Source organism: Salmo salar, chromosome ssa27 (genome assembly GCF_905237065.1).
Source record: "Salmo salar chromosome ssa27, Ssal_v3.1, whole genome shotgun sequence".
NCBI classification, from domain to species: domain Eukaryota; kingdom Metazoa; phylum Chordata; class Actinopteri; order Salmoniformes; family Salmonidae; genus Salmo; species Salmo salar.
Window position 1 is genome coordinate 42,118,390 of NC_059468.1, and position 21,045 is coordinate 42,139,434.

At 38.2% G+C, this 21,045-nt stretch overlaps 1 protein-coding gene across 1 annotated transcript in view; it reads right to left on the bottom strand.

Moving 5' to 3' along the window:
- Positions 1 to 21,045, bottom strand: part of ldlrad4a (low density lipoprotein receptor class A domain containing 4a) — a 62,278-nt gene that overhangs the window by 28,567 nt on the left and 12,666 nt on the right. The gene's annotated exons all lie outside the window — the stretch shown is intronic.

Sequence of the window (21,045 nt, forward strand, 5' to 3'; positions counted from 1 at the left end):
CCCTACTACATCACACAGTTCAGAATGGATCTGATTTATCTCTAGAGAAACTGTGCAATGTCCGTGTGGAGCTCACAGAAAAAAAACAAATGAAAAGGAATTCAAATAATTGAACCGATGTTGATCTACAGCTGATGTCAGAAGTTTCCATACACCTTAGCCAAATACATTTAAACTCCATTTTTCACAATTCCTGACATTTAATCCGAATAAAAACTCCCTGTTTTAGGTCAGTTAGGATCACCACTTTATTTTAAGAATGTGAAATGTCAGAATAATAGTTGAAAGACTGATTCATTTCAGCTTTTATTTCTTTCGTCACATTCCCAGTGGGTCAGAAGGTTACATACACTCAATTAGTATTTGGTAGCATTGCCTTTAAATGTTTAACTTGGGTTAAATGTTTCGGGTAGCCTTCCACAACCTTCCCACAATAAGTTGGGTGAATTTTGGCCCATTCCTCCTGACAGAGCTGGTGTAACTGAGTCAGGTTTGTAGGCCTCCTTGCTCGCACACGCTTTTTCAATTCTGCCCACACATTTTCTATAGGATTGAGGTCAGGGCTTCGTGATTGCCACTCCAATACCTTGACTTTGTTGTCCTTAAGCCATTTTGCCACAACTTTGGAAGTATGCTTGGGGTCATTGTTCATTTGGAAGACCCATTTGCGACCAAACTTTAACTTCCTGACTGAGGTCTTGAGATGTTGCTTCAATATATCCCCAAAAAATTATTCCCTCATGGTGCCATCTATTTTGTGAAGTGCACCAGTCCCTCCTGCAGCAAAGCACCCCCACAACATGATGCTGCCACCCCCGTGCTTCACGGTTGGGATGGTGTTCTTTGGCTTGCAAGCCTCCCCCTTTTTCCTCCAAACATAACGATGGTCATTATGGCCAAACAGTTCTATTTTTGTTTCATCAGACCAGAGGACATTTCTCCAAAAAGTATGATCTTTGTTCCCATGTGCAGTTGCAAACCATAGTCTGGCTTTTTTTATGGCGGTTTTGGAGCAGTGGCTTCTTCCTTGCTGAGCGGCCTTTCAGGTGATGTCGCTATAGGACTTGTTTTACTGTGAATATAGATGCTTTTGTACCTGTTTCCTCCAGCATCTTCACAAGGTCCTTTGCTGTTGTTCTGGGATTGATTTGCACTTTCACACCAAAGTACATTCATCTCTAGGAGACAGAACACGTCTCCTTCCTGAGCGGTATGACGGCTGCGTGGTCCCATGGTGTTCATACTTGCGTACTATTGTTTGCACAGATGAACGTGGTACCTTCAGGCGGATGAACCAAACTTGTGGTGGTCTACAATTGTTTTTCTGAGGTCTTGGCTGATTTCTTTTGATTTTCCCATGATGTCAAACAAAGAGGCACTGAGTTTGAAGGTAGGCCTTGAAATACATCCACAGGTACACCTCCAATTGACTCAAATGATGTCAATTATCCTATCAGAAGCTTCTAAAGCCATGACATCATTTTCTGGAATTTTCCAAGCTGTTTAAAGGCACAGTCAACTTAGTGTATGTAAACTTCTGACCCACTGGAATTGTGATACAGTGAATTATAAGTGAAATAATCTGTCTGTAAACAATTGTTGGAAAAATTACTTGTGCCATGCACAAAGTAGATGTCCTAACCGACTTGCCAAAACTATAGTTTGTTATTAACAAGAAATTTGTGGAGTGGTTAAAAAACAAGTTTTAATGACTCCAACTGTCACGGTTGTCGTTCCACATTTTATTTATACTGTGAAACTATGCAATACATACACAATAAACTGAACGAACAAAAACAACAAACCGTGACGCAGAGTTGAAACATACACTAACTCAAAAACAATCTCCCACAAACCCAGGTAGGAAAAACACCTACTTAAGTGTGATCTCCAATTGACTGACTGACTGACTGGCTGAATGACCGACCGGCTGGCTGGCTGACTGGTATTAAAGACCTGCCTGGCTGACGGTGATAACACCCATGTAGAATATAGGCCTGTCACACAGTTCAGACTGGATCTGATTTATCTCTAGATAAACTACAACTTCCTACTACATTACAAAGTTCAGACAGGATCTGATTTATCTCTACAGAAACTACAACTCCCTACTACATCACACAGTTCAGACTGGATCTGATTTATCTCTAGAGAAACTACAATTCCCTACTACATTACACAGTTCAGACAGGATCTGATTTATCTCTAGAGAAACTACAACTCCCTACTACATTACACAGTTCAGACTGGATCTGATTTATCTCTAGAGAAACTACAATTCCCTACTACATCACACAGTTCAGACAGGATCTGATTTATCTCTAGAGAAACTACAATTCCCTACTACATCACACAGATCAGACTGGATCTGATGTATCTCTAGAGAAACTACAATTCCCTACTACATTACACAGTTCAGACAGGATCTGATTTATCTCTAGAGAAACTACAACTCCCTACTACATTACACAGTTCAGACAGGATCTGATTTATCTATAGAGAAACTACAATTCCCTACTACATCACACAGTTCAGACAGGATCTGATTTATCTCTAGAGAAACTGTGCAATGTGCGCGTTGAGCTCACAGAAAAAAAACAAATGAAAAGGAATTCAAATAATTGAACCGATGTTGATCTACAGCTGATGTCAGAAGTTTCCATACACCTTAGCCAAATACATTTAAACTCCATTTTTCACAATTCCTGACATTTAATCCGAATAAAAACTCCCTGTTTTAGGTCAGTTAGGATCACCACTTTATTTTAAGAATGTGAAATGTCAGAATAATAGTTGAAAGACTGATTCATTTCAGCTTTTATTTCTTTCGTCACATTCCCAGTGGGTCAGAAGGTTACATACACTCAATTAGTATTTGGTAGCATTGCCTTTAAATGTTTAACTTGGGTTAAATGTTTCGGGTAGCCTTCCACAACCTTCCCACAATAAGTTGGGTGAATTTTGGCCCATTCCTCCTGACAGAGCTGGTGTAACTGAGTCAGGTTTGTAGGCCTCCTTGCTCGCACACGCTTTTTCAATTCTGCCCACACATTTTCTATAGGATTGAGGTCAGGGCTTCGTGATTGCCACTCCAATACCTTGACTTTGTTGTCCTTAAGCCATTTTGCCACAACTTTGGAAGTATGCTTGGGGTCATTGTTCATTTGGAAGACCCATTTGCGACCAAACTTTAACTTCCTGACTGAGGTCTTGAGATGTTGCTTCAATATATCCCCAAAAAATTATTCCCTCATGGTGCCATCTATTTTGTGAAGTGCACCAGTCCCTCCTGCAGCAAAGCACCCCCACAACATGATGCTGCCACCCCCGTGCTTCACGGTTGGGATGGTGTTCTTTGGCTTGCAAGCCTCCCCCTTTTTCCTCCAAACATAACGATGGTCATTATGGCCAAACAGTTCTATTTTTGTTTCATCAGACCAGAGGACATTTCTCCAAAAAGTATGATCTTTGTTCCCATGTGCAGTTGCAAACCATAGTCTGGCTTTTTTTATGGCGGTTTTGGAGCAGTGGCTTCTTCCTTGCTGAGCGGCCTTTCAGGTGATGTCGCTATAGGACTTGTTTTACTGTGAATATAGATGCTTTTGTACCTGTTTCCTCCAGCATCTTCACAAGGTCCTTTGCTGTTGTTCTGGGATTGATTTGCACTTTCACACCAAAGTACATTCATCTCTAGGAGACAGAACACGTCTCCTTCCTGAGCGGTATGACGGCTGCGTGGTCCCATGGTGTTCATACTTGCGTACTATTGTTTGCACAGATGAACGTGGTACCTTCAGGCGGATGAACCAAACTTGTGGTGGTCTACAATTGTTTTTCTGAGGTCTTGGCTGATTTCTTTTGATTTTCCCATGATGTCAAACAAAGAGGCACTGAGTTTGAAGGTAGGCCTTGAAATACATCCACAGGTACACCTCCAATTGACTCAAATGATGTCAATTATCCTATCAGAAGCTTCTAAAGCCATGACATCATTTTCTGGAATTTTCCAAGCTGTTTAAAGGCACAGTCAACTTAGTGTATGTAAACTTCTGACCCACTGGAATTGTGATACAGTGAATTATAAGTGAAATAATCTGTCTGTAAACAATTGTTGGAAAAATTACTTGTGCCATGCACAAAGTAGATGTCCTAACCGACTTGCCAAAACTATAGTTTGTTATTAACAAGAAATTTGTGGAGTGGTTAAAAAACAAGTTTTAATGACTCCAACTGTCACGGTTGTCGTTCCACATTTTATTTATACTGTGAAACTATGCAATACATACACAATAAACTGAACGAACAAAAACAACAAACCGTGACGCAGAGTTGAAACATACACTAACTCAAAAACAATCTCCCACAAACCCAGGTAGGAAAAACACCTACTTAAGTGTGATCTCCAATTGACTGACTGACTGACTGGCTGAATGACCGACCGGCTGGCTGGCTGACTGGTATTAAAGACCTGCCTGGCTGACGGTGATAACACCCATGTAGAATATAGGCCTGTCACACAGTTCAGACTGGATCTGATTTATCTCTAGAGAAACTACAATTCCCTACTACATTACACAGTTCAGACAGGATCTGATTTATCTCTAGAGAAACTACAACTCCCTACTACATTACACAGTTCAGACTGGATCTGATTTATCTCTAGAGAAACTACAATTCCCTACTACATCACACAGTTCAGACAGGATCTGATTTATCTCTAGAGAAACTACAATTCCCTACTACATCACACAGATCAGACTGGATCTGATGTATCTCTAGAGAAACTACAATTCCCTACTACATTACACAGTTCAGACAGGATCTGATTTATCTCTAGAGAAACTACAACTCCCTACTACATTACACAGTTCAGACAGGATCTGATTTATCTATAGAGAAACTACAATTCCCTACTACATCACACAGTTCAGACAGGATCTGATTTATCTCTAGAGAAACTGTGCAATGTGCGCGTTGAGCTCACAGAAAAAAAACAAATGAAAAGGAATTCAAATAATTGAACCGATGTTGATCTACAGCTGATGTCAGAAGTTTCCATACACCTTAGCCAAATACATTTAAACTCCATTTTTCACAATTCCTGACATTTAATCCGAATAAAAACTCCCTGTTTTAGGTCAGTTAGGATCACCACTTTATTTTAAGAATGTGAAATGTCAGAATAATAGTTGAAAGACTGATTCATTTCAGCTTTTATTTCTTTCGTCACATTCCCAGTGGGTCAGAAGGTTACATACACTCAATTAGTATTTGGTAGCATTGCCTTTAAATGTTTAACTTGGGTTAAATGTTTCGGGTAGCCTTCCACAACCTTCCCACAATAAGTTGGGTGAATTTTGGCCCATTCCTCCTGACAGAGCTGGTGTAACTGAGTCAGGTTTGTAGGCCTCCTTGCTCGCACACGCTTTTTCAATTCTGCCCACACATTTTCTATAGGATTGAGGTCAGGGCTTCGTGATTGCCACTCCAATACCTTGACTTTGTTGTCCTTAAGCCATTTTGCCACAACTTTGGAAGTATGCTTGGGGTCATTGTTCATTTGGAAGACCCATTTGCGACCAAACTTTAACTTCCTGACTGAGGTCTTGAGATGTTGCTTCAATATATCCCCAAAAAATTATTCCCTCATGGTGCCATCTATTTTGTGAAGTGCACCAGTCCCTCCTGCAGCAAAGCACCCCCACAACATGATGCTGCCACCCCCGTGCTTCACGGTTGGGATGGTGTTCTTTGGCTTGCAAGCCTCCCCCTTTTTCCTCCAAACATAACGATGGTCATTATGGCCAAACAGTTCTATTTTTGTTTCATCAGACCAGAGGACATTTCTCCAAAAAGTATGATCTTTGTTCCCATGTGCAGTTGCAAACCATAGTCTGGCTTTTTTTATGGCGGTTTTGGAGCAGTGGCTTCTTCCTTGCTGAGCGGCCTTTCAGGTTATGTCGCTATAGGACTTGTTTTACTGTGAATATAGATGCTTTTGTACCTGTTTCCTCCAGCATCTTCACAAGGTCCTTTGCTGTTGTTCTGGGATTGATTTGCACTTTCACACCAAAGTACATTCATCTCTAGGAGACAGAACACGTCTCCTTCCTGAGCGGTATGACGGCTGCGTGGTCCCATGGTGTTCATACTTGCGTACTATTGTTTGCACAGATGAACGTGGTACCTTCAGGCGGATGAACCAAACTTGTGGTGGTCTACAATTGTTTTTCTGAGGTCTTGGCTGATTTCTTTTGATTTTCCCATGATGTCAAACAAAGAGGCACTGAGTTTGAAGGTAGGCCTTGAAATACATCCACAGGTACACCTCCAATTGACTCAAATGATGTCAATTATCCTATCAGAAGCTTCTAAAGCCATGACATCATTTTCTGGAATTTTCCAAGCTGTTTAAAGGCACAGTCAACTTAGTGTATGTAAACTTCTGACCCACTGGAATTGTGATACAGTGAATTATAAGTGAAATAATCTGTCTGTAAACAATTGTTGGAAAAATTACTTGTGCCATGCACAAAGTAGATGTCCTAACCGACTTGCCAAAACTATAGTTTGTTATTAACAAGAAATTTGTGGAGTGGTTAAAAAACAAGTTTTAATGACTCCAACTGTCACGGTTGTCGTTCCACATTTTATTTATACTGTGAAACTATGCAATACATACACAATAAACTGAACGAACAAAAACAACAAACCGTGACGCAGAGTTGAAACATACACTAACTCAAAAACAATCTCCCACAAACCCAGGTAGGAAAAACACCTACTTAAGTGTGATCTCCAATTGACTGACTGACTGACTGGCTGAATGACCGACCGGCTGGCTGGCTGACTGGTATTAAAGACCTGCCTGGCTGACTGTGATAACACCCATGTAGAATATAGGCCTGTCACACAGTTCAGACTGGATCTGATTTATCTCTAGATAAACTACAACTTCCTACTACATTACAAAGTTCAGACAGGATCTGATTTATCTCTACAGAAACTACAACTCCCTACTACATCACACAGTTCAGACTGGATCTGATTTATCTCTAGAGAAACTACAATTCCCTACTACATTACACAGTTCAGACAGGATCTGATTTATCTCTAGAGAAACTACAACTCCCTACTACATCACACAGTTCAGACAGGATCTGATTTATCTCTAGAGAAACTACAATTCCCTACTACATCACACAGATCAGACTGGATCTGATGTATCTCTAGAGAAACTACAATTCCCTACTACATTACACAGTTCAGACAGGATCTGATTTATCTCTAGAGAAACTACAACTCCCTACTACATTACACAGTTCAGACAGGATCTGATTTATCTATAGAGAAACTACAATTCCCTACTACATCACACAGTTCAGACAGGATCTGATTTATCTCTAGAGAAACTGTGCAATGTGCGCGTTGAGCTCACAGAAGAAAAAATAAATAAATTCAAATGGAATTCAAATAATTGAACCAACGTCGGTCAATTAGTTATTTAAAAACCAAATGTTTTGTTAAATCAAGACATGTGAAATGTCTCTATTTTTATGAAACTTTTATGAGTGCAATGTTTACTGTTCATGTTTATTTCACTTTTATGTATTATCTATTTCACTTGCATTGGCAAAGTAAACATATGCTTCCTATGCTAATAAAGCCCTTTAAGTTGAATTGAATTGAGCAAAAGGGAGTACTGGAAAGAGAGAGATAGAGAGAGGCAGAGAGAGAGAGTACCAGAGAGAGGGGCAGAGAGAGTACCAGAGAGAGAGAGAGAGTCAGAGAGAGACTGGAGAGTCCAGAAAGAGAGAGAGAGGCAGAGAAAGAGAGAGTACCAGAGAGAGAGAGACTGGAGAGTCCACAGAGAGAGAGAGACTGGAGATTCCAGAGAGGGAGAGAGAGAGAGAGAGAGAGAGAGAGAGAGAGAGAGAGAGAGAGAGAGAGAGAGAGAGAGAGAGAGAGACTGGAGAGTCCAGAGAGAAAGAGAGCGAGAGAGATAGAACCCATATGTATGTTTATTTATTTTCGTTACAACACTGTATAAATACATAATATGACATTTGTAATGTCTTTATTCTTTTGGAACTTCTGTAAGTGGAATTTACTGTTTATGGTTCATTTTTATTGTTTATTTCACTTTTGTATATTATCTACCTCACTTGTTTTTGCAATGTTAACATATGTTTCCCATGCCAATAAAGCCCCTTGAATTTAATTGAGAGAGAGAGAGAGAAAGAGAAAGAGAGAGAGAGAGCGAGAGAGACTACTACTGATGTTAATGGTAATACCATTTCCACTACTACTACTACTATTATTGATGTTAATGGTAATACTATTTCCACTAATAATACTACTATTATTGATGTTAATGGTAATACTATTTCCACTACTACTACTACTATTATTGATGTTAATGGTAATACTATTTCCACTACTACTACTACTATTATTGATGTTAATGGTAATACTATTTCCACTACTACTACTACTATTATTGATGTTAATGGTAATACTATTTCCACTACTACTACTACTATTATTGATGTTAATGGTAATACTATTTCCACTAATAATACTACTATTATTGATGTTAATGGTAATACTATTTCCACTACTACTACTACTATTATTGATGTTAATGGTAATACTATTTCCACTACTACTACTACTATTATTGATGTTAATGGTAATACTATTTCCACTACTACTACTACTATTATTGATGTTAATGGTAATACCATTTCCACTACTACTACTACTATTATTGATGTTAATGGTAATACTATTTCCACTAATAATACTACTACTACTATTATTGATGTTAATGGTAATACTATTTCCACTAATAATACTACTACTACTATTATTGATGTTAATGGTAATACTATTTCCACTACTACTACTACTATTATTGATGTTAATGGTAATACTATTTCCACTACTACTACTACTATTATTGATGTTAATGGTAATACTATTTCCACTACTACTACTACTATTATTGATGTTAATGGTAATACCATTTCCACTACTACTACTACTATTATTGATGTTAATGGTAATACTATTTCCACTACCACTACTACTACTATTATTGATGTTAATGGTAATACTATTTCCACTACTACTACTACTATTATTGATGTTAATGGTAATACTATTTCCACTACTACTACTACTACTATTATTGATGTTAATGGTAATACTATTTCCACTACTACTACTACTATTATTGATGTTAATGGTAATACTATTTCCACTAATAATACTACTACTACTATTATTGATGTTAATGGTAATACCATTTCCACTACTACTACTACTATTATTGATGTTAATGGTAATACTATTTCCACTAATAATACTACTACTACTATTATTGATGTTAATGGTAATACTATTTCCACTACTACTACTACTATTATTGATGTTAATGGTAATACTATTTCCACTACTACTACTACTATTATTGATGTTAATGGTAATACTATTTCCACTACTACTACTACTATTATTGATGTTAATGGTAATACTATTTCCACTACTACTACTACTATTATTGATGTTAATGGTAATACTATTTCCACTAATAATACTACTACTACTATTATTGATGTTAATGGTAATACTATTTCCACCAATAATACTACTACTACTATTATTGATGTTAATGGTAATACCATTTCCACTACTACTACTACTATTATTGATGTTAATGGTAATACCATTTCCACTACTACTACTACTATTATTGATGTTAATGGTAATACTATTTCCACTAATAATACTACTACTACTATTATTGATGTTAATGGTAATACTATTTCCACTAATAATACTACTACTACTATTATTGATGTTAATGGTAATACTATTTCCACTACCACTACTACTATTATTGATGTTAATGGTAATACCATTTCCACTACTACTACTACTATTATTGATGTTAATGGTAATACTATTTCCACTACTACTACTACTATTATTGATGTTAATGGTAATACTATTTCCACTAATAATACTACTACTACTATTATTGATGTTAATGGTAATACTATTTCCACCAATAATACTACTACTACTATTATTGATGTTAATGGTAATACTATTTCCACTAATAATACTACTACTACTATTATTGATGTTAATGGTAATACTATTTCCACTACTACTACTACTATTATTGATGTTAATGGTAATACTATTTCCACTACTACTACTACTACTATTATTGATGTTAATGGTAATACTATTTCCACTACCACTACTACTATTATTGATGTTAATGGTAATACCATTTCCACTACTACTACTACTATTATTGATGTTAATGGTAATACTATTTCCACTACCACTACTACTATTATTGATGTTAATGGTAATACTATTTCCACTACTACTACTACTATTATTGATGTTAATGGTAATACTATTTCCACTACTACTACTACTATTATTGATGTTAATGGTAATACTATTTCCACTAATAATACTACTACTACTATTATTGATGTTAATGGTAATACTATTTCCACCAATAATACTACTACTACTATTATTGATGTTAATGGTAATACTATTTCCACTAATAATACTACTACTACTATTATTGATGTTAATGGTAATACTATTTCCACTACTACTACTACTATTATTGATGTTAATGGTAATACTATTTCCACTACTACTACTACTACTATTATTGATGTTAATGGTAATACTATTTCCACTACTACTACTACTATTATTGATGTTAATGGTAATACTATTTCCACTACTACTACTACTACTATTATTGATGTTAATGGTAATACTATTTCCACTACTACTACTACTATTATTGATGTTAATGGTAATACTATTTCCACTACTACTACTACTATTATTGATGTTAATGGTAATACTATTTCCACTACTACTACTACTATTATTGATGTTAATGGTAATACTATTTCCACTACTACTACTACTACTATTATTGATGTTAATGGTAATACTATTTCCACTAATAATACTACTACTATGGACTGAGACAGGTAATGGCGGACAGAACGAAGTTATGTAGAGCACCTCAAGATAAAAACGTAAAATTCAATATCGGCAAGTTAGACTAAATATTAGCACTACACAATCTTGTGGGTGATAACCTTCAATCTGGGTAATAACACAAAACAAATCTTAAGACTAGAGACATTTATCGACAAATATTACGAAAACACAAGCAACACCCAAGCATGACGGAGAGTAAGACAGGGGAACCGATTTCAAAACGAAAACGTGACTCTTCTACAGACACAGACGATTTAATATTTTCACCACCCGGAATGGTAAAGGTCGAAACCGATCTGTTAAAAATCAATATATGACAAGCTGGGTATACTTGAATTAGTCAGTAAGGATATAAAAGAGTTGAAGGCAAGCCTCGAGATGAGTGATGAAAAAGCTGCGAAATTGGAGAAGGAAAATACACAAGCTAAAAGGGACAGTCAATAAGATTGAAACCGAAGTGAATTACTTTAAAAAGGAGAACACCGTTCTGAGAGAAGCCTTACTGGACATACAGACTAGAGAATGAGAGAGAATCTGGTACTAACAGGTATCCTTACTGGACATACAGACTAGAGAATGAGAGAGAATATGGTACTAACAGGTATCCTTACTGGACATACAGACTAGAGAATGAGAGAGAATATGGTACTAACAGGTATCCTTACTGGACATACAGACTAGAGAATGAGAGAGAATATGGTACTAACAGGTATCCTTACTGGACATACAAACTAGAGAATGAGAGAGAATCTGGTATCCAGGAGAAAGAAGGGGAAGTTCCTGAATCTGTAGTTAGAGAGTTCTTCCTGACAGCGCTTCACGCCAAGCTATTGATAAAATCCAACTTGAACGTGTCCACCGCTTCGGACAGAGAGGGCAGAGGTATGAACGCCCAATCGTTGCCAAATTTGCTTTCTTTAAAGATAAAATAATGGTTAAAAGCCTGGGTAAAATACTTGCTGGGACCAACATTGGAACGAATGATCAGTTGCTGAAGGAAATTGCAGAACGGCGTAAAGTTCTGTATCCTATTTTCATGGAAAATAGATTTAAAGGGGAAACGAGTTGCTCTCGTCGTCGATAAACTATACATTGATAACCAGTTGTTCAGAGACACAAAGACGACTCCATGGCTATTTTAAAAATTACAAAGTTCTTATAGATGAGGAAAATAATGAAACACACAATTCTAGCCCGGTTATGGATTGTAACAATACAATAAAAAACATAGTTTTTCTATACATCTTCAAATATAACTAATGGGAACACAAAAGCACTAATTCAACATGGTGAAGATAAAAACTCAGTAAGCAGAAGGCGCAGTATGTGTGGATGGTGTGGTGTGTGTTTATTGGTGTTTGGGAAAGTGTGGCGTTGAGTGAGAAATGAGATGGTTGCATATCCAAGAACCAATGTATTGCTGAGAGCCGGGGGGGTGTGAGAGAGCTTTCAATGTTGTTCAGATGATGGATATACTATTTATAATGAATTATCCGTCTTATTTATTATTTATTGTCCTATCATGGTGGAACAGTTTTAAAATAAATTATACATTAAATGTATTTATTGTCCTATCATGGGGAACAATTTTTTTTTTAAATAAATTATATATCTAATTTATTTATTTATGATCCTATATTGATGGAACGGTCCACAACCCTATACCCTGGACACCCACCTGAATGACCCAGATACTAAGGAGAAGTCCCTAACTGTTTTATGGGCCTGCTGTAAGCAGCCTGTATGCAACCAAAATGCAGTCAGAGACCAAGAGCAGCACTGCCCCCTCTAGATTCTGAGCCCGCTTGGCAGGGTTGGTCCTGTAGTGGTTCTGAGCCTGCTTGGCAGGGTTGGTCCTGTAGTGGTTCTGAGCCCGCTTGGCAGGGTTGGTCCTGTAGTGGTTCTGAGCCTGCTTGGCAGGGTTGGTCCTGTAGTGGTTCTGAGCCTGCTTGGCAGGGTTGGTCCTGTAGTGGTTCTGAGCCCGCTTGGCAGGGTTGGTCCTGTAGTGGTTCTGAGCCTGCTTGGCAGGGTTGGTCCTGTAGTGGTTCTGAGCCCGCTTGGCAGGGTTGGTCCTGCAGTGGTTCTGAGCCTGCTTGGCAGGGTTGGTCCTGTAGTGGTTCTGAGCCTGCTTGGCAGGGTTGGTCCTGTAGTGGTTCTGAGCCCGCTTGGCAGGGTTGGTCCTGTAGTGGTTCTGAGCCTGCTTGGCAGGGTTGGTCCTGTAGTGGTTCTGAGCCTGCTTGGCAGGGTTGGTCCTGTAGTGATTCTGAGCCTGCTTGGCAGGGTTGGTCCTGTAGTGATTCTGAGCCTGCTTGGCAGGGTTGGTCCTGTAGTGGTTCTGAACCTGCTTGGCAGGGTTGGTCCTGTAGTGGTTCTGAGCCTGCTTGGCAGGGTTGGTCCTGTAGTGGTTCTGAGCCTGCTTGGCAGGGTTGGTCCTGTAGTGGTTCTGAGCCTGCTTGGCAGGGTTGGTCCTGCAGTGGTTCTGAGCCTGCTTGGCAGGGTTGGTCCTGTAGTGGTTCTGAGCCTGCTTGGCAGGGTTGGTCCTGTAGTGGTTCTGAGCCCGCTTGGCAGGGTTGGTCCTGTAGTGGTTCTGAGCCTGCTTGGCAGGGTTGGTCCTGCAGTGGTTCTGAGCCCGCTTGGCAGGGTTGGTCCTGTAGTGATTCTGAGCCTGCTTGGCAGGGTTGGTCCTGTAGTGATTCTGAGCCTGCTTGGCAGGGTTGGTCCTGTAGTGGTTCTGAGCCCGCTTGGCAGGGTTGGTCCTGTAGTGGTTCTGAGCCCGCTTGGCAGGGTTGGTCCTGTAGTGGTTCTGAGCCCGCTTGGCAGGGTTGGTCCTGTAGTGGTTCTGAGCCCGCTTGGCAGGGTTGGTCCTGTAGTGGTTCTGAGCCTGCTTGGCAGGGTTGGTCCTGCAGTGGTTCTGAGCCCGCTTGGCAGGTTTGGTCTTGCAAAGCCAAAGCCCCCTGAAGGGAGAGCATACTACACAAGGAAATTCTCAAAGCTGCTAATGAGAACCTTGACAACCTTGTACCTAGCCGGTGGGGATTCCGGTGAGATGCCCCCACCTAGGCGGTGGCAGTGCTGGCAACACTAGCTACAGTAACCCATGGGGAGGGGGTCACACTCGGACATTCAGAGAGGGGGTATAGTATTGTGGCCCTGGGAATATGGTCAATACGGGGGGACCGTGTTGTAGGTGTTTCAGGGGAAAGGTGTACAATTGACCTCCATCATCTAGGATGTGACAATGGTTAATAAAATCTCTCAATTTCTGCCCTTTTTTCTCTGCACGGTCTGGCAGGTCTTCTCATACAGCTGCAACTGTATATGCATTTGTAAATCAAGACCTTTTCTTGAGTTGGGCTCTGGGATGGTGCAACTGTTGAGAATGTGAGCCTATGGTTGTGTGGGGGGGAAAGGGTTGAGTGTGTATGAGTGTGTGGGGGGAAGGGTTGAGTGTGTATGAGTGTGTGGGGGGAAGGGTTGAGTGTGTGGGGGAAGGGTTGAGTGTGTATGAGTGTGTGGGGGGAAGGGTTGAGTGTGTATGAGTGTGTGGGGGGAAGGGTTGAGTGTGTATGAGTGTGGGGGGGGAAAGGGTTGAGTGTGTATGAGTGTGTGGGGGGGAAGAGTTGAGTGTGTATGAGTGTGTGGGGGGGAAAGGGTTGAGTGTGTATGAGTGTGTGGGGGGAAGAGTTGAGTGTGTATGAGTGTGTGGGGGGAAGGGTTGAGTGTGTATGAGTGTGTGGGGGAAGAGTTGAGTGTGTATGAGTGTGTGGGGGGAAGGGTTGAGTGTGTGGGGGGAAAGGTTTGAGTGTGTATGAGTGTGTGGGGGGAAGGGTTGAGTGTGTATGAGTGTGTGGGGGGAAGGGTTGAGTGTGTGGTGGGAAAGGGTTGAGTGTGTATGAGTGTGTGGGGGGAAGGGTTGAGTGTGTGGGGGGGAAGGGTTGAGTGTGTATGAGTGTGTGTGGGGGGAAGGGTTGAGTGTGTATGAGTGTGTGTGGGGGGAAAGGGTTGAGTGTGTATGAGTGTGTGGGTGTATGTGCGTATCCCACAACTGTTGACAAGGAGTAAATTAATAGCCAATTACGGAAATTAAGAAACAGGATTTTTTTTTTTTATATATATATATTTTTGATGGCTGTATATAATCCAAAATCGAGGTGAGGGCGATGGAAATGCATTTGGTGGTTGATCTACTTCTGTTCTGTAAATGTCACTGTGTGCTCTTTTCCCAGGATGCATCCCAGTCTGTTCAGGGCCCTGGGATACGGGGGGTCGGGGGTGGTCTGCCGGGCATTGGGATGACAACCCAACTAGGGATGAGGAAGGCTTTTAGAGGGTGGAATAGTGGGGACCAATTGGAGGTTTACTTAGTAGCAAAGCAAATATCATGGTACAGCTAATATAGACACTCAATCATCATGTTACTCTTTCATGGTACGTTTACAAACATATATTTACAAACATATATTTTGAGAAATAATGGAATTATGGTAAGTGGTGAAATAAGTATAGCCAGTTACAATTGTAATGGCCTAGCAGATAATAAGAAAAGACGATCAGTATTTACCTGGCTAAAAGAGAAGGAATATAATATATAATTTTTACAGGAAACTCATTCAACAATTTTAGATGAAGTTTTGTGGAAAAAAGGACTGGGGGGGGGGGGGAAATATATTTCTCCCATGGGAAAAGAAATTCACAAGGGGTGATGGTTTTAATTAACAGTAATTTTGATCCAAATGTGCAAATTGTCCAAACAGATCGTCAAGGTAGATGGATGATTTTAAATATGTTATTGGACAATAAACAGATATGGCTTATTATCCTATACGGTCCAAATAATGATGATCCGAGCTTCTTTGAAAATATATATAAGAATTTATCAACTCTACAAGCAACACTACACTCTATTATTATAGTGGGAGATTTTAATACGGTCTTAAATACCTCTATGGACCGGAAAGGAAATCACACTACAAACTATCACCCTCAGGCACTTAAGGAAATCATGAATGTCATGGATATATTGGAATTAGTGGATATATGGAGGCTTAAATACCCTGAACTAGTGAGATATACATGGAGGAGGTTTAATATCCTGACCTAGTGGGATATACATGGAGGAGGTTTAATATCCTGACCTAGTGAGATATACATGGAGGAGGTTTAATATCCTGACCTAGTGAGATATACATGGAGGAGGTTTAATATCCTGACCTAGTGAGATATACATGGCAGAGGCTTAATCAAGCTAGTCGTCTTGATGACTTTCTTATGTCATTCTCTCTGGCACCAAAAGTAAAAAAAAAGTGTTGATATGGGGACAGAATACGGTCGGAACATCACATAATTGGCATATATATTACTCTTACAGAATTTCCACGTGGGCGAGGATATTGGAAATTTAATCAAAGCCTACTAGATGATAAATTGTTTAGAACTAGGACAGAAGAATTTATAGTTGACTTTTTCAGACATAACATAGGTACAGCAGATCCCCTTATTGTACGGGACACTTTTAAATGTGCCTTTAGAGGCCATGCAATTCAGTACTCATCTATAAAACAAAAGCAATTTAGGTCAAAAGAGTCCATATTAACAAAGGAAATTGAAGGACTAACAGTACAGTTAGATAGCAATAAAAATGGTACCATAGAGGCACAGAATAAGTTAGAGGAAAAACAAAAAGAAATGGAGGAACTTATTCAAGAAAGATCCAGTGTAATTTATTATAAAAAATAAAGTGAACTGGATGGAATATGGGGAAAAATGCAACAAATTATTTTTCAATCTTCCATTTTGTATTTATTTATTTAATTTCACCTTTATTTAACCAGGTAGGCTAGTTGAGAACAAGTTCTCATTTGCAACTGCGACCTGGCCAAGATAAAGCAAAGCAGTTCGACACATACAACAACACAGAGTTACACATGGAGTAAAACAAACATACAGTCAATAATACAGTAGAAAAATCTATATACAATATAGAAATGCTACCAAAATGTTTTTATTGAAACAAATGATGGAGTCACGCATGATTCACAGAATTATATTTTGAAAGAGGAAGTAAAGTACTTATAAATAATAAAATACTTTAATAATATGTTTCAGTTTCAGGCTCCTCCATCTCCACTAACTGAAAATAATTGTACGTATTTTTTTCCTAATAATAAGGTAAAATTAACATCTGTACAGAAAGACTCATGTGAAGGTGAAATTACAGAGGAGGAACTTCTTGATGCAATTAAAGCCTTGAAGGCTGGGAAAACTCCAGGGCTGGATGATATACCAGTGGAGGTATAACCAAACTCCAGGGCTGGATGGCATACCAGTGGAGGTATACCAAACTCCAGGGCTGGATGGTATACCAGTGGAGGTAAACCAAACTCCAGGGCTGGATGATATACCAGTGGAGGTATACCAAACTCCAGGGCTGGATGATATACCAGTGGAGGTATAACCAAACTCCAGAGCTGGATGATATACCAGTGGAGGTATACCAAACTCCAGGGATGGATGACATACCAGTGGAGGTATACCAAACACGTTTTTTTATATACTCAGAGGACCATTATTAGCATGTTTTAACCACTCCTATATAAATGGTAGATTATCAGACACTCAACAAGAAGGTCTGATATCATTATTACTGAAACAGGACCCAAGTGGTAAATATAAAGATCCAGTACATTTAAACTATTGGAGACCTCTTACACTTCAGTGTTGTGATGCAAAAATCCTAGCAAAATGCTTGGCTCATAGAATTAAAAAAGTATTGTCAGATATTTTTCATCCTAATCAGGCATTGGAGATAATATAAGACAAGTACTGGAAACAATGGAACACTATGAAATATCGGGGACACCAGGCCTGGATTTCATTGCTGATTTTGAAAAGGCTTTTGATAAAGTACGACTGGAGTTTATATATAAATGCCTAGAATATTTCAATTTTGGGGAATCTCTTAAAATGGGTTAAAGTTATGTATAGTAACCCTAGGTGTAAAATAGTAAATAATGGCTACATCTCAGAAAGTTTTAAACTGTCAAGAGGAGTAAAACAAGGTTGTCCATTATCGGCATATCTATTTATTATTGCCATCGAAATGTTATCTTAAAATTAGATCAAACAATAATATTAAGGGATTAGAAATCCGTGGCTTAAAAACTAAGGTGTCATTGTATGCTGATGATTCATGTTTTCTTTTTAAACCACAATTAGAATCTCTCCACGGCCTCATAGAGGATCTAGATACTTTTGCTATCCTCTCTGGATTAAACCAAATTATGATAAGTGTACCATATTACGTACTGGATCACTAAAAAATGCAAATTTTACATTACCGTGTAGTTTACCAATTAAATGGTCTGACGGAGATGTGGACATACTCGGTATACAAATCCCAAAAGAAAGAAACGATGTCACTCCAATAAATTTTTATAGAAAGTTAGCAAAAATAGATAAGATCTTGCTACCATGGAAAGGAAAATATCTGTCTATTTGTGGAAAAATCACCCTGATTAACTCTTTAGTTATATCACAGTTTACCTATTTGCTTATGGTTTTGCCTACACCTAGTGACCTGCTTTTTAAATTATATGAACAAAAAATACTCAATTGTATTTGGAACGGCAAGCCAGACAAAATTAAAAGGGCCTATTTAAATAACGAATATAAATTCGGAGGGCAGAAATTATTAAATATTAAAGCATTAGACCTCTCACTAAAGACATAAATCATACAAAAGTTATACTTAAATCCAAACTGGTTCTCTAGTAAATTGGTAGGAATGTCTCATCCTATGTTCAAGAATGGCCTTTTTCCCTTTATTCAGATTACAACTGCTCACTTTCGGTTGTTTGAAAAGGAAATCTCCAAAAAGGAAATCTCCAAAATATCGTTCTTTTTTTAAACAAGCCTTAGACAATTGTTTGCAATTTCAGTTTAATCCACCTGAAAAGACAGAACAAATAATACAACAAATATTGTGGTTAAACTCAAATATACTAATTGATTAAAAAAAACGTATTTTTCGAAGAAATGTTTAAAAAAGGTATAATTTTAGTGAATAATATCATAAATAGGACTGGTGGAGTTGTCACACATGCAGCTAACACAGACATATGGAAATGTCTGCTCTACCCAAAATTACAACCGACTAATTGTAGCATTACCACAAAAATGGAAAAGGCAAGTAGAAGGGGAAAAAGTAAAGAACTTGTATGTCGGCCCTGTATTAAAGAACATAAATGGTTAAAGAAAAGTGTAATAAATAAAAACATTTACCAATTTCATTTAAGGACCAAAAAACTGACAGCTGTGACATATAAATTGCAAAATAGTTGGTTAGAGATTTTGGATGTACCCATTCCATGGCACATGGTTTATGAACTGATAGGCAAAACAACGCCGGATTCAAAACTTAGAATTTTTCTATTTAAATTACTATACTAAATTCTTGCAACCATTAGAATGTTATATATATAGGGGATACAACCTTCCCAGCTCTGCAGATTTTGCAGTGAGGAGGCAGAGTCATTAGATCATTTATTTTGGTATTGTCCATATGTAGCTCGTTTTTGGTCACAGGTACAGGAATGGCTGAAGAATCGCAACATTTGCCTAGAACTAACGCTGCAGATAGCAATACTGGGTGATTTGAAAAGCCATAGTCAATCAATCAATAATATAATAAATATTTAAGAAAAAAAATGTATTTTTATTTTACAATCTGTAGAAGCTATGAGAATAGAAAGGTTCAGTACTTTTGTCAAACATCACAGCACAGTTGAAAAATATATGGCAAATAGAAATCCAAAATGGATGGTGTTGAGAGATAGATGGGAGGGGTTGAATGGAGCTGAAGGGTGGGACTAATAACAAGATAAACAATGTAAAACATACGGGGTCTGTAAAATGTATATAGGTTCAGAAATGTTGTGAAATAGCACAGTTACAAATAGAAATCAAACTGGATGGACATCAGAAATAGAGGAAGGACTAAAAACAAACAAAATATAACTATTGTAAAATAGATTGTGTCTGTAAAATGTATATAAGATGTATAAACTGAAGGTAGAAGCCTAAGTGTTATTGTTTATTAGTTTACTCCAACTGGGGGAAAGTTGGTAGGGTTTGGGGAATAATAAAGGTATATTCTTTAAAAAATATATGTATATCTGTATAGGTATGTGTATGTATATATGTGTATACGTATGTCTATATAGGTATGTGTATGTATATATGTGTATATGTATGTCTATATAGGTATGTGTATGTATATATGTGTATATGTATATATATATATATATATATATATGGTATGTGTATGTATGCATATGTGTATGTATATGGATATATATATATTTACCCCAAAAAATATATGGGGGATTGGAAATGATGCAGACAATTACATTGATGGAAGCAACAATCTTTCTGAAATATTAAGCTGATCCACCCCCAAAATATATATATAAAAAAGTAAATAAATAAATACTACTACTACTACTACTACTACTACTACTACTACTACTACTACTACTACTACTACTACTACTATTATTGATGTTAATGGTAATACCATTTCCACTAATAATACTACTACTACTATTGATGCCTTACTGATCTTGGTCCCACCATTGTTGCTATATGTATACCTTGACAATGTAAGTAATTTAACTTGCCATATCAATAAAGTCTACTGAATTGAATTGAGAAGAGAGAGAGAGAGAGAGAAAGAGAAAGAGAGAGAGACTAGTCAGAGAGAGAGAGAGAGAGAGAGAGAAAGAGACTAGTGAGAGAGAGAGAGACTAGTGAGAGAGAGAGAGACTAGTGAGAGAGAGTGAGACTAGTGAGAGAGAGAGACTAGTGAGAGAGACTAGTGAGAGAGAGAGACTTGTGAGAGAGAGAGAGACTAGTGAGAGAGAGAGAGAGACTAGTCAGAGAGAGAGAGACTAGTGAGAGAGAGAGAGACTAGTGAGAGAGAGAGAGAGA